Genomic DNA, 12,058 nt, shown 5'->3' with positions numbered 1-12,058 from the left:
TTTGTTCTGACCAGCGATCTAGAGGTGAAAGGCTTCCTCTTCTATTCATTACAAACCCCCTGATCTAGCTATTTTCCCTCCCACGTTTTTCATGCTTTATCTGAATCTCTGAACTAATTGAGATTTTGCCTATCATGAGTCAAAACTTGCTCAGAGTTTCTGAAATGGGGCTCCCGAACTGCAGTAATCTTTCAGGTTTTTCTCTTTTGTGCATTTGTAAGGGGGTGAGATCCCAGGGAAATGGGGGTGGTAAATGAACCTGAAGAGACAGAAAATGATGCCCTGCCTGGGCAGCAGGTTGGCCACCCTGGGAATCAGGAGCAGAAACGCTAAATGCGACGCTGAAAATCCCCGCCAAAGAACCCCCTGTTTCACAGTTAGTACTTGTAGTGAAGTGTCTCTGTAGTTTCTGAACTGTCAAGAATGCTGTGCTGAGCAAAAATGAAGGCAGCTTGCTTTTAAGATGTAGAGAAAGAGCCACTTCCAGGACATTTGGTTTCCATTGCCCAGGTATCCACTTCCTGCTCCTGCTGAATCAGGCAGCTTCTGTTGGAGCGGAGTGAGAGTGCAAGGGTTGATCGCTTTGGAGAGACATTGAAATTGGGAAAGTCAAAAGAGTCTAAGAGGACATTTAGTGAGAGGTGAGCAATGATGGGGCTCATGTCATAGAATCATAGAATCATAGAATATCAGGGTTGGAAGGGACCTCAGGAGGTCATCTAGTCCAACCCCCTGCTCAAAGCAGGACCAATCCCCAATTAAATCATCCCAGCCAGGGCTTTGTCAAGCCTGACCTTAAAAACTTCTAAGGAAGGAGATTCTACCACCTCCCTGGGTAACGCATTCCAGTGTTTCACCACCCTCCTAGTGAAAAAGTTTTTCCTAATATCCAACCTAAACCTCCCCCACTGCAACTTGAGACCATTACTCCTTGTCTTGTCCTCTTCTACCACTGAGAATAGTCTAGAACCATCCTCTCTGGAACCACCTCTCAGGTAGTTGAAAGCAGCTATCAAATCCCCCCTCATTCTTCTCTTCTGCAGACTAAACAATCCCAGTTCCCTCAGCCTCTCCTCATAAGTCATGTGTTCCAGACCCCTAATCATTTTTGTTACCTTCGCTGGACTCTCTCCAATTTATCCACATCCTTCTTGTAGAGTGGGGCCCAAAACTGGACACAGTACTCCAGATGAGGCCTCACCAATGTTGAATAGAGGGGGACGATCACGTCTCTCGATCTGCTCGCTATGCCCCTGCTTATACATCCCAAAATGCCATTGGCCTTCTTGGCAACAAGGGCACACTGCTGACTCATATCCAGCTTCTCGTCCACTGTCAGCCCTAGGTCCTTTTCCGCAGAACTGCTGCCTAGCGATTCGGTCCCTAGTCTGTAGCTATGCATTGGGTTCTTCCGTCCTAAGTGCAGGACCCTGCACTTATCCTTATTGAACCTCATCAGATTTCTTTTGGCCCAATCCTCCAATTTGTCTAGGTTCCTCTGTATCCTATCCCTGCCCTCCAGCATATCTACCACTCCTCCCAGTTTAGTATCATCCGCAAATTTGCTGAGAGTGCAATCCACACCATCCTCCAGATCATTTATGAAGATATTGAATAAAACCGGCCCCAGGACCGACCCCTGGGGCACTCCACTTGACACCGGCTGCCAACGTCCTCCTCCTGTTGAAGGAAGAAGGCAGTTGGCACCATCCAGCCATTTTGTTTGGACTGGATTATTGCCCAGGCTTGAGAGGAAGATGTTGGTATTTAGTGCAATCCTGATTTATCAAACTCCAGAACTTCTGGGTAACTGAAGTTTGTTCCATAGGGCTGCAGAGAACCTTGTCGATACCAGACAGCATTGCTTCCTCATTGTACTCTGGGTTCCTCAAGTCTGCTCTCCTCTACTGCCTGATGGCTTTGTAATCCTGCAAATTTTAAGGAGGAAGCCATCAGGCTTAGAGAATAAGGCACTGGTCTAGGACTCAGGAGATTGGTGTTCAATTCTTGACACAGCCACAGATTTCCTGGGGGCAAATAACTTTGTTTTTCTGGGCTTCAGTTCCTCCCCTGTAAAATAAGGATAAAAGCACTTCCCTACCTCCCTGGGGTGTGGTGAGGACAAATATATTAGTGAGTGTGAGGTGCTCAGATACTACAGTGTGGAGGACTGTATAACTTCATAGATAGGTAGACCATGATCCCTTCAAAGCTGGCTGCCTCTAACAAAGCTACTGAGCCCACAGCAATGTGACGAGAGAATGCCAGCTGCCATCCTCTAAAGAGGGGAGTACTGGCTCTGTAGGCTTTGAAATCTGGGCCTGGTGGACCCTGAAAGCTGACTGCCAAGTCTGCTGGGCCCTCTACTCCAGTTTTCTGAAGGTTTTGGGTGCCCCATATGACCATGGAAAAATCCAGATATCACTGGATACGATTTTAAATCCCAGGTTGTTTTTTTTCAAAAGGGCAGTGTGCTTTTCTGTCAACCTTAGGAGATCCCCCAACTTTCCCTTCAAAGACCCCCATCACAATGACACTTGAGGGATGAGTAGAGCTCCCTTCCAGTAACACACTGGAGACACACCCTCCAGATTCCTCTCTGCGACTTAGGCACAACCGAAAAAGAGAGCAGATTTTACACTGAGCACAGCGCATGGGTGGGGCCTTTGGGAGTTTAGTCAGTGTTGGGTGACTATTCATACAGTGGAGACATGACTTATAAAGCCCATAGTTTAGGTTCCTCTCTATTGAGTCTCAGTGCCTTTAAGGGCTGTGCATAACACGTGGCAGGCTATCACCACTGCTTTTACTTTGGCCAAAGGGATAACTGCCGAGACTTGGGTGTGGTCTCTTCCCATGCTGCAATGGGATCCCATGTCGCCTGCAGTTTTCCCAACCCTGGGCTTATAATAGATTTTCAGATACAATAACAGACAGATACGCCTAGTCATTATGATGTTCTCGAAATGTAAAAAACCAGCAAGACAAGAAAGAACTGAAGTCAGAGTCTCCATGGGAGAAAGCACAATGTGTGTGGCCCATCTGACAGTCTGCACTGAGTCAAACTCTGCCTACCTCTGCAGACAGTGGTGTCCTGTAGTGATTTAAAGGGGCGGTAGGCAGAAAACAACAGGGTGATGGCTCCAGTGCTCAACACACCCCAGGGAGCAAAAGACCAGATCTCAGGCCTTTCATTGTGCCAGCACTAACTGCAGAGTCACAGGAGGTTTTTGTTATTAAAGAAAATAAATTTGGGTAAGTTGGGCATGTAGTCTCCCGTGGGCTGTTGAGGCTGATTGATTGGACCACGACTGATACCGAGTGAGTACAGAGTGTGTGGGCTCACTGACCTATTGCCTCTTTTATGTTCGTGTCTCTCGTTTTCCCTGCTCCCTTTGTTTTCTTTAATAGAAGAGGAGACTAAAACAAAGGTGAACTCTGTGAACCGCAAACAATGGAAGCTCAGGGCTTCCTGAATCAAGACGTCCAGGGACAGCACAATGAGCACTTTGTGCTGGCTGGTTCAGTTTCTCCTGAGCAAAGTTACTCATCTGGAGTCTTAGCTGTTGCACAGCGTGAAAGAGAATGAAAGGTTTGCGTTTCCAGAAGAATGGCCGTGTGAAGGGAAAATAGAAAGGAAGTCCTGGATAGTAAACCGTAGATGACAGAGCAACAGAGGGGAATTTAATTACTGTCAATAGGAAAGAGAAAGGAAAGAAGATAAGGCTGCTTATTTTGCCCTCAGTTGCCTGAGTGGGGCTCCCCTTCATGTTACGGATGGAAAAAACCCCTCACAGTTCTATGAGAAGCTGAGGAGGATCAAGTGAGCTGGTAAAGGAGGATCGAGGAGCACAGCCCCAGTGTACTATTGAGCAAACCCTAGGCACAAGGGTGGGGCGTGAGGCCTTGTTCCACACTAAAAGGGTCTGCGGCTATAGCTGTATCAGTAGAGCTGTACTGGCAAACCCTCCTCATGGAGATGCAGCTTATACCAACAAAAGAGTTCTTTTGGCCATGTAGCTTATACCAGCTCCCTGCACAAAATAAGCTATACCGGCGATGAAGTGAGCTGTAGCTCACAAAAGCTTATGCTCAAATAAATTGGTTAGTCTCTAAGGTGCCACAAGTACTCCTTTTCTTTTTGCGAATCCAGACTAACACGGCTGATACTCTGAAACCAGCATCTACACTGGGGCTTTTTGCTGGCCTAGCTATAGCAGATAGGGGGGTGGGTTTTTTTCACACTCCTAACCAACATAGCTATCTCAGCAAAACTTTTAAGTGTAGACCAGGCCTTGCTGTTGAGCTCAGCCCTACCTACATCAGCAAAGTAGCACTTCATCTCCATTGCTGCTGACCCAGGCTCTGGCTTAGGGAAGGTGACTCTGTTCTCTTCTCAGAAGCAGAACTTGTCTTAGGGGCTTGTCTACCCTTCAGTTTTGTACTTTCACTATGGCAGCATAATTGAAGTGGCAAACTCCCTACCCCCAAAGCAGATGCAGTTATATGGGTTTAAAAATACTTATAGCGATATAGCTTATTTGGGTTCAGGAACTGAAATAAACTGTACTGTTATAAGGCACCTTTACACTGGTATAACAGGATCTACTTTAGGGCTTTTAGGGGCATAACTATGTCAGCACAGATCATGCCCTTTATATGGGCAAAACTGTAAGCACAGACCAGTCCTTAGGGGATGTGCAAACTGATCTGTCACAGGTGGTGTCCCTGTGGCTAGGGGAAAAGGAAGCTGCTGAAAGGGGTGAGTGTGACAGAATCTGCTAGGGAGAGGCAGTACCTCATGGTGAAAGTGGTAGGAGAGGGGACTGCAGATCCCTGCTCTAACTGCAATATCTCACACCTGAAAACCAAGGCATCAGTGTAGTGGCTTGAAGGACAGACAGAACTGTGTGGTGTTAGAACTGAACTTTATTGGACAAGGCTCAAAGGCAGGCAAGCAGGGAAGGAGTGTATCCAGGAGTTAGTGTACAGGAAGCAATTGAAATAAGCAGAAAAGCATTGGAAAAGAGGAATGAATAATAAGAATGTTGCTCACTACGTTTCTAATCTGAATACAAGAGCAAGAAGCAAGACAATGGAAATCTGGGTAACTGAGAAGTATTGAATAACTGTAACATCATTAGCGTAACTGTGAGCTGTGGGAGATTGAATACTGTACCGAAATCTAGAAATCAGAGAGAATGAAAGGGGCGAGGTAGACTGTGCTGTGTGTAATAGATGGTTTGGAGACAGGAAGAATGGGTGGGGTAGAGCCACTCTGCATTAAGAAGAAAGCTAATAAAATGAAGCAAGGCGCCAGGAATTTGCTATGGCCTGTCTGCTCAAGAGGGTAACAGGAATGGACAGAACCATGTAAAGTACAAACATGGGAGGTATAAAAATAGCTACTGTAGTCAGTAGGCACTAATCGCTGCCTTACAGAACTCTGACCCAGGGTACAAAGCTTAGTCTCTTACCATCACTCTATGTGCCACAGCCTTTATTGCAGGAAATGTGTTTGCACAGGGAGGTTTTAGCTACCTTGATAAGAACTGAGGCATGTGCACTATAAAGAAAAACTCTGGACTTAGCTGAGGGCAGCTTCTTCATGTACATTATGTCAAGAAGAGAATATAATGCCTTCCCCCACATTGTCCCCTTGACTTCTGCCATTGCAGGGGTTCTCATGTGGGTGGATATCTGCGGGAGGTCATGGGGTGTGGAGGGATTGCATTTTGATAGAATCATCACCTCCACCTCCTTGCAATCCAGCAGATGCCCCTCTGCTCAATCTCTGTGGGGTTCTGGCTCAATCTCTGCAGGGTTTGGGGGTGGGGCTGGGTAGGAGTGGAAGTAACAGCTCCCCCTAGCACTCTCCCTTTGCTTAGCAAGGGCTGTCTGTGCCTATGTGAATGCTGCTTGAAGCAGCATCAGCTCATACTTTGTGATTGGCCCTTGTAGAAAGCTTTATTTTCCCCTTGCATCAGTGCCATCCGCTCAGTGGCAGCCTGAGTCTGACAGGAATGAGCAATAGGAGAAGGGGCCAGATGAGCTGTGCTGGGCCATCTTCAGGAATGGGGGTTCCCTTGTCCGTAGATCCCAAGGATCTTCAGGGCCAGGAGCCACTCCCCCTGCTCCCAAGCCTCTTCACCCCCAGCCCCTTTCCAGAGGATAATTTACAGGGAACTCTGGAGTATGCTGGCCCCCCTGTCTTCCTCCTTTGGGTACTTCCACAGGATGGGTCATAGCATGTCTTCACTTAGGGCAAGAGTCCCCTTTCCAAACCATAATGTCCATTGCCATGAGTAGGAACACTATGTGTGCTAGGAGTGTAGAACACACAGTTGAAATCTACTCATGACTCACAGGGGGTCATTTTGTCCTCTGAGTAGCACAGAAGATGTGACTGAAGATAGAGGCAGCAACAGTCACCACGAATGTCTCTGGGTATGTAAGTAGAGTGAAAGTGAAACAAAAAAATGGAAAGTAAGTGAAGGATGGTGAATTTCAGCTGAACAAATGTTGGAACACAGGGGCCATCAAAGGTTATGAAACAGCAGGAGGCATGTGACACCCATGAACGGGTTAATTCTATAAAGCTAGTAACTCTGACATCTCCCTTGGGTGATGATCATCCACTGAGATTCCCTGATGATGTAATGCTTATAACTTGGCATCTTGCTGAAGACGCTTGGTGTGGGGGTGTGGGGCCCTTCAAAGCCTGAGCTGAAACTTCAGAGCTCTGGGTGTACAGCTATTTTTAGAACTCTAGCATGAGCCCCACTAACATGAGTCTATCGACCCAGTCTGAAGGCTTATCCCCATGGGCTCCAAACACTGTATAGCTAGACATACCCACACCTTCTGGGACAGAGATGTACATGCAACGCACACTGAGCAACAAACACAACCAGCAGGGCCATAGAATAGAAAAGGGAAAGAATTCAAAGATGAATAAGTGTGTGCTCAGCAGATGACCCTTGTACACCATCTACAATCAAGAGTAAGAAAGGGGTGTATGTGGGTGAAGCATGGCATAAAACATCTGGCAATAGACTAGAGGAGACCTGGAAAGATTACAAAATACAGAGCAAGCTTTTTCAAGGTGGAGAATCAAAGGAAGATTGCCCAAGAGGTAAGACAGACACAGAATTAAGTCCCCCGCCCCGCCATGATGTACATAACTGCCTGGAAAAAGGCCGTGGATAAAATTTTCCAGAGCATCTAAGTGGATAAGTCACTTCTGAAAATGGGACTTATGAGCCTAAGTCTCATTGAAAGTCAATGGGATTCAGGATCCTAAGTACCTAGCTTATTCTGAAAGGGAGACTTGGATGCTTTTGAAAAAATTCCTGTTTCTACACTAAGGAATTGAATCATTGGTAACTGAGCCAATTGGACTGCACACTGGCAGACACTGAGGTAAGCATTTCCCCAAAAAATCTGCCTAGCAGGAAAAAGACAAAGCCAATAAAATTCTAGGACGCTTAACTAGAAGCTCTGAATATAGGTCAGAGGAAACCACACTGGCACCGCACAAAGGCTGGCTGAGGATACATTTGGAATACATGCACAGTTCTGGTTTTATAAAAAGATGCAAATGAAGTAGATAAAATACAGTAGACTACAATTAGAATTCTACAGGATAATCTTACTGGCAGATCCTTTTATTCCAGGCAATGTACCTCATGAACCCCTTGGTCAAATGTCCTGAAATTGGAACCACTAACCCTACCCTGGGTCCTGATGAGGGATAGCAATTTCCAAGACATTCCGAGTATGCAGGTGGATTTTAGAGCAATGTAAGGACATGGAAGTCAGCCCAGCATGCTTTCTTCCTGTTTAGCATGGCACTGCAGGTAAACCCTGCCTGGGTTTCCCCTTTCAGAAAGCCAGTAACTCCACTTCAGGCCCTCTTAACTCAATAACATCCTCCCGGGGGCAGGTTTGTTATAAAAACTCATACAAAATAGTCCATAAAAGTTCCAAATAAACACACAGTTCTGGCTTTGCGGTTCCTCTGAAGCCTGCTCTCTGGGCTCTGTTCCCAGTCCCTTCAGGTTTACTTCTCAGTCTGTCCTTATGGTAGGAGCAGCAGGCCTTCTCTTGGAGCTGAGGTAATTCAGGCAATTTATTTATTTATAATTATTATTATTATTGTTATTATTTTATTTATTTTATTATTTATTATTATCCCTCTCCTTAAACTAGGAGTCCCCAGGTTAGAGGAGGCTGAGGAAAGCAAGAAGGATATATATGGGTTGAGAGGCGGAACAAGGAGATGTGAAGACAAAGGGGAGACTTAAAGATTTGGTTCTGGTTTCAGAAAGGCATACACATGTGGATGGATAGATGGGGGCTAATTGTAACCAAACTTCTGTGCACTGTGAGATTCACTTGTTACTATTATTGCTTTAGAAAGAAGTTAGGCAAGGATTCAGAGGAAATCAGTCAGTGTCTCATCACTGGTTTCTGGGACAGTATAAATGGTATATGGTGGTGTTTAATGGAGGCAATGGAACCAGATATACTTCTTGGTCTCTTTTCTACTTCAGTCTTTTTTTTTTTTTTTCTCCTAAGAGAAACCCCAGAACAGTAAGAATTTATTTCATAAGAGCTTGTTATTCTTCATGTGAAACCTTAATGGCTTAGAAAAGTTCAAAACCAGACATTTATCAAGTGGAGTATTAAGATCAGTTTGAAACTCTGCTTAAATGCTGCCTGCACTATCCTGTCAGTGAAGCTTCTTTAAATCCCATTTCCACATCAAAGCTTCACACTGCAGTACATATTTTTATGATTACCTGCAGTGGCAGCTGACAACAACTGTTTCCACAGGACGAGCACCTTATCCACCCAGAAAGACATGTTTTTAACACCAGCTGAAAAACATGCTTTGTAAGAGCGGTGTGATTGAGTGGCAAGGGCACCAAACTGGGAGCCCTGAGTTCGGCTCATGACTCTGCCGCTAACCTACTGTGTGGCGAATCGCTTCACCTCTCTGTGTCTGTTTTCCCTCCCATCCTTAATCTGTCTTCTCTGGTTAGACTGCCAACCCTCAGGGGCTCTTGCTCTGTGTTTGTACAGTGTCTAGCACAAAGGGGACCTGATCTCAGTTTGGACCGTGATATAATAATAGCTGGGTATTACTGTCCATGTCAACTTAGACCATGCTTTCAAAACAGGGAAAAAAAGGAATGGCACCAATTCCTTTCCGTGCTGTTTCCTACATTCCTGTTAGCTCCTCATCCCCCCTCTCTGTTCTGCCCAAATACATCCCTGCAGACTCTGCTGCTGTTGCCATTCCTATGGCTCTCCTTAGTGCTGAGACGCTGCTTCTCCCCCAGCCACTCTGCTCCCTCACTTCCCTTCTGCTGCTGCTGCTGCGTGAGGTGGAGGAGGGAACAGTCTCTCAAACCCCCAGGTGTGGGGAGACCAGGGGGAGTTTTTTCACCCCCTCGTCCCCATCCTTAAAGCCCCAGGAGAGGGGCAGTACGGAGAGGAAGAGCTGCAGTCAGCGGGGAGCCGGAGGACGGCGGGCATCCCAAGCACTCTAGGTTGGGTGGCAGATGAGAGCGCTGCCCACTCCATGTGCTGAGAGGGGAAGAAGCCCCTCATCACATGGAGCAGCTCTGGTTGGCTGCGTGTCCTCAAAAAGTGAAGTGGGGAAGGGCAGGCAATTGGAAGGGTTTTCTCCACAGACTGACAGGTTTGCCCCGTAGAGCCAGAGGAGGATCTGAAAACTGCAGCCCACAGGGAAGACCCACAGAGTTGGTAGCTGGTGTCCCTGGCGTTGGACCCACACATAGTAGATTGTGCAATATTTGGTTATTGTCCTGCCCCATTATATTTATTTTTGCTCACCTCTGCCATGCCACATTCTGGTTCATACCAAATGAGAAATGTGTTGGAACCAAGACCTAGGTCTCAATAGCTCCAAAGCATTAAAGTTGTTGTGACAGAGAGCTGAGAGATAGAGCTTGAGCCAGCACTCTGGTCACTGTTAGCGCCAATTGCGTTCCCTGGAGAAGGCCTAATTGGTCGGGGTGTACCTGAATTCCTGGCCACACTGGGGTTAGGAAGTCAATGAGCTAATTAGCCCATTAATGGGAAAGTGGTTTAAGAAGAACAGAGGAAGGAAATGCTTGAGGAGGAAGGAGGCAGAGAGAGAAGGCTAGGAATCCTGAAAAGCAGTGGTCCTTGAGTAGAGATACCTTAACCCCACCCTCCTTGGGAGAATGGGCCAGAAAGCTGGAAAACAGTGCAAAGGTGTGGATGTGCTGATATGTATTGTGGGAGGGATGAGACACTGTAAACGAAGTACATGCTGGTGTTCTCAAGTAAGAAGATCTCAGAGCGGCCTGTTCCTGGAAGAGGCAGGGGTGCGGTAGGCATGCCCTGTCACAGTTGTTCAGATCCAGATTTGCAATCAAACTTTGTGGCTTGGTACCTTCTCCATGCAAGATACCGTGAGAAACGCTATTCTTGTGGTATTTCCTGCCTGCCTGGGAGCAAGCAGTACTAGAAATCTCAGGGCAAAGCTTATTCTTATTCCATGTAGTTTTGCAGATTCAAGAGGCTCAGATAGTTCATGCAAATATTTTGCATTCTGGATGCTTATCTGAACCAAACCAACTTCTGAAACTTTTGAGGCTCTCTCATTGCTTCTTAAAAATGCCTGGGAACTATATGGGTGCATGGAGAAAACAAAATATTTTTGTCTTATTGTGCTCACTCAAATGCTCTCCCTCCCCCCTGATAATAATGATTTGGAATGATGTGTTGTTTACTTAATCACACAGCATGAGTATTAGCTTTCAGAACAACATGGGGCCTGGAGTATTGGTGATTTCAGACAGGCTGTCAGAATGGAGCTTTCCATTTAACTTACTTCTTTGAGATTCAAATTGACAACTTTTGAAACCCTGGCTTATGGATAGAATATGCCTTGGCACTGGCAGACACGTCTTTAATGTCCAGCAGGTTTTTTGGTTAAATCGTTCTCCTTGATCTGGACAGCCTCAATTCAACATTGATCTGATACCAAGCAAAACTGTCCTGGCCCCTGATGCCTGTACAGTTGAGTCAGGAAATCATCTGAAACCCTGAATTTCCTTTCAGACAACCCCATCACTGGTGATCTCCGTGATTCTTGTTTGTGGGTGGATGGGTGGGTGGGTAGGCAGGGGGTTATACCTAGATACTTGAATGAGGGATTATTCATTTATAAAGTCAAATTGACATCCACCTTCCAAACATGTTTAAAGCTCGTAAAGAGTCCGCATCAACTCCTATCCTTGGAGATTTACATGAAGCTGCTCTCAGTTACAATTCTCCTTGTGGATGTGAGTTCCCATTGAAATTAACAGAATCCACATGTGTCTGGGAGCAGGGACTGGTCATGATCCAATGATTGGGAATTAAAACTAGATAAATTCAGACTGGAAATAAGGCACACATTTTTAACAGTGAGAATAATTAACCACTAGAACAATTATCCCAGAGTTGTGGAGGATCTCTGTCACTGACAATTTATAAATCAAGATGGGATGTTTTTCTAAAAGCTCTGCTCTAGGAAAGATAGTGGGGAAGTTCTCTGGCCTGTGCTATACAGGAGGTCAGACTGGATGATCACAATGGTCCCTTCTGGCCTTGGAATCTATGAATCTAAGAGGGAGACCCAAATGGGGCAAATTCCTTCCTGATGTACATTGTATGTAGCCCCAATGAGATGTAAGTAAGGGCAGAACTTGGTTTATAGGTTCACATTCAGAGCTGAGTCGCTACTGATGTAATTTACACTTTTGGCCGTCTCAGTATGTTAAATCACACCAGCTTAGACTCAGTTCGATTCCCTTAAGCTAGCACCAATATGGAATTTACACATCACCTCTAAATTTGTCTCACTGCAGGATAGATGGTTGGAGGCGAATCAGGGGCTCCTCAGAGGTACTGGAGCAGGAAAGGCTGTCATGAGGTGGGTAGAAATTAAGGGAGGGTAAGAATTAACTGTCCAAATACTCTGCTGGTATAAATCAGCACAGCAGCTTTGATTTCA

Source organism: Lepidochelys olivacea, assembly GCF_965140295.1.
Source record: "Lepidochelys olivacea isolate rLepOli2 genome assembly, chromosome: 3".
In the NCBI taxonomy this organism is placed as follows: Eukaryota; Metazoa; Chordata; order Testudines; family Cheloniidae; genus Lepidochelys; species Lepidochelys olivacea.
The sequence above is the reverse complement of the archived record's forward strand: the minus strand, read 5'-3'. Positions refer to the sequence as shown.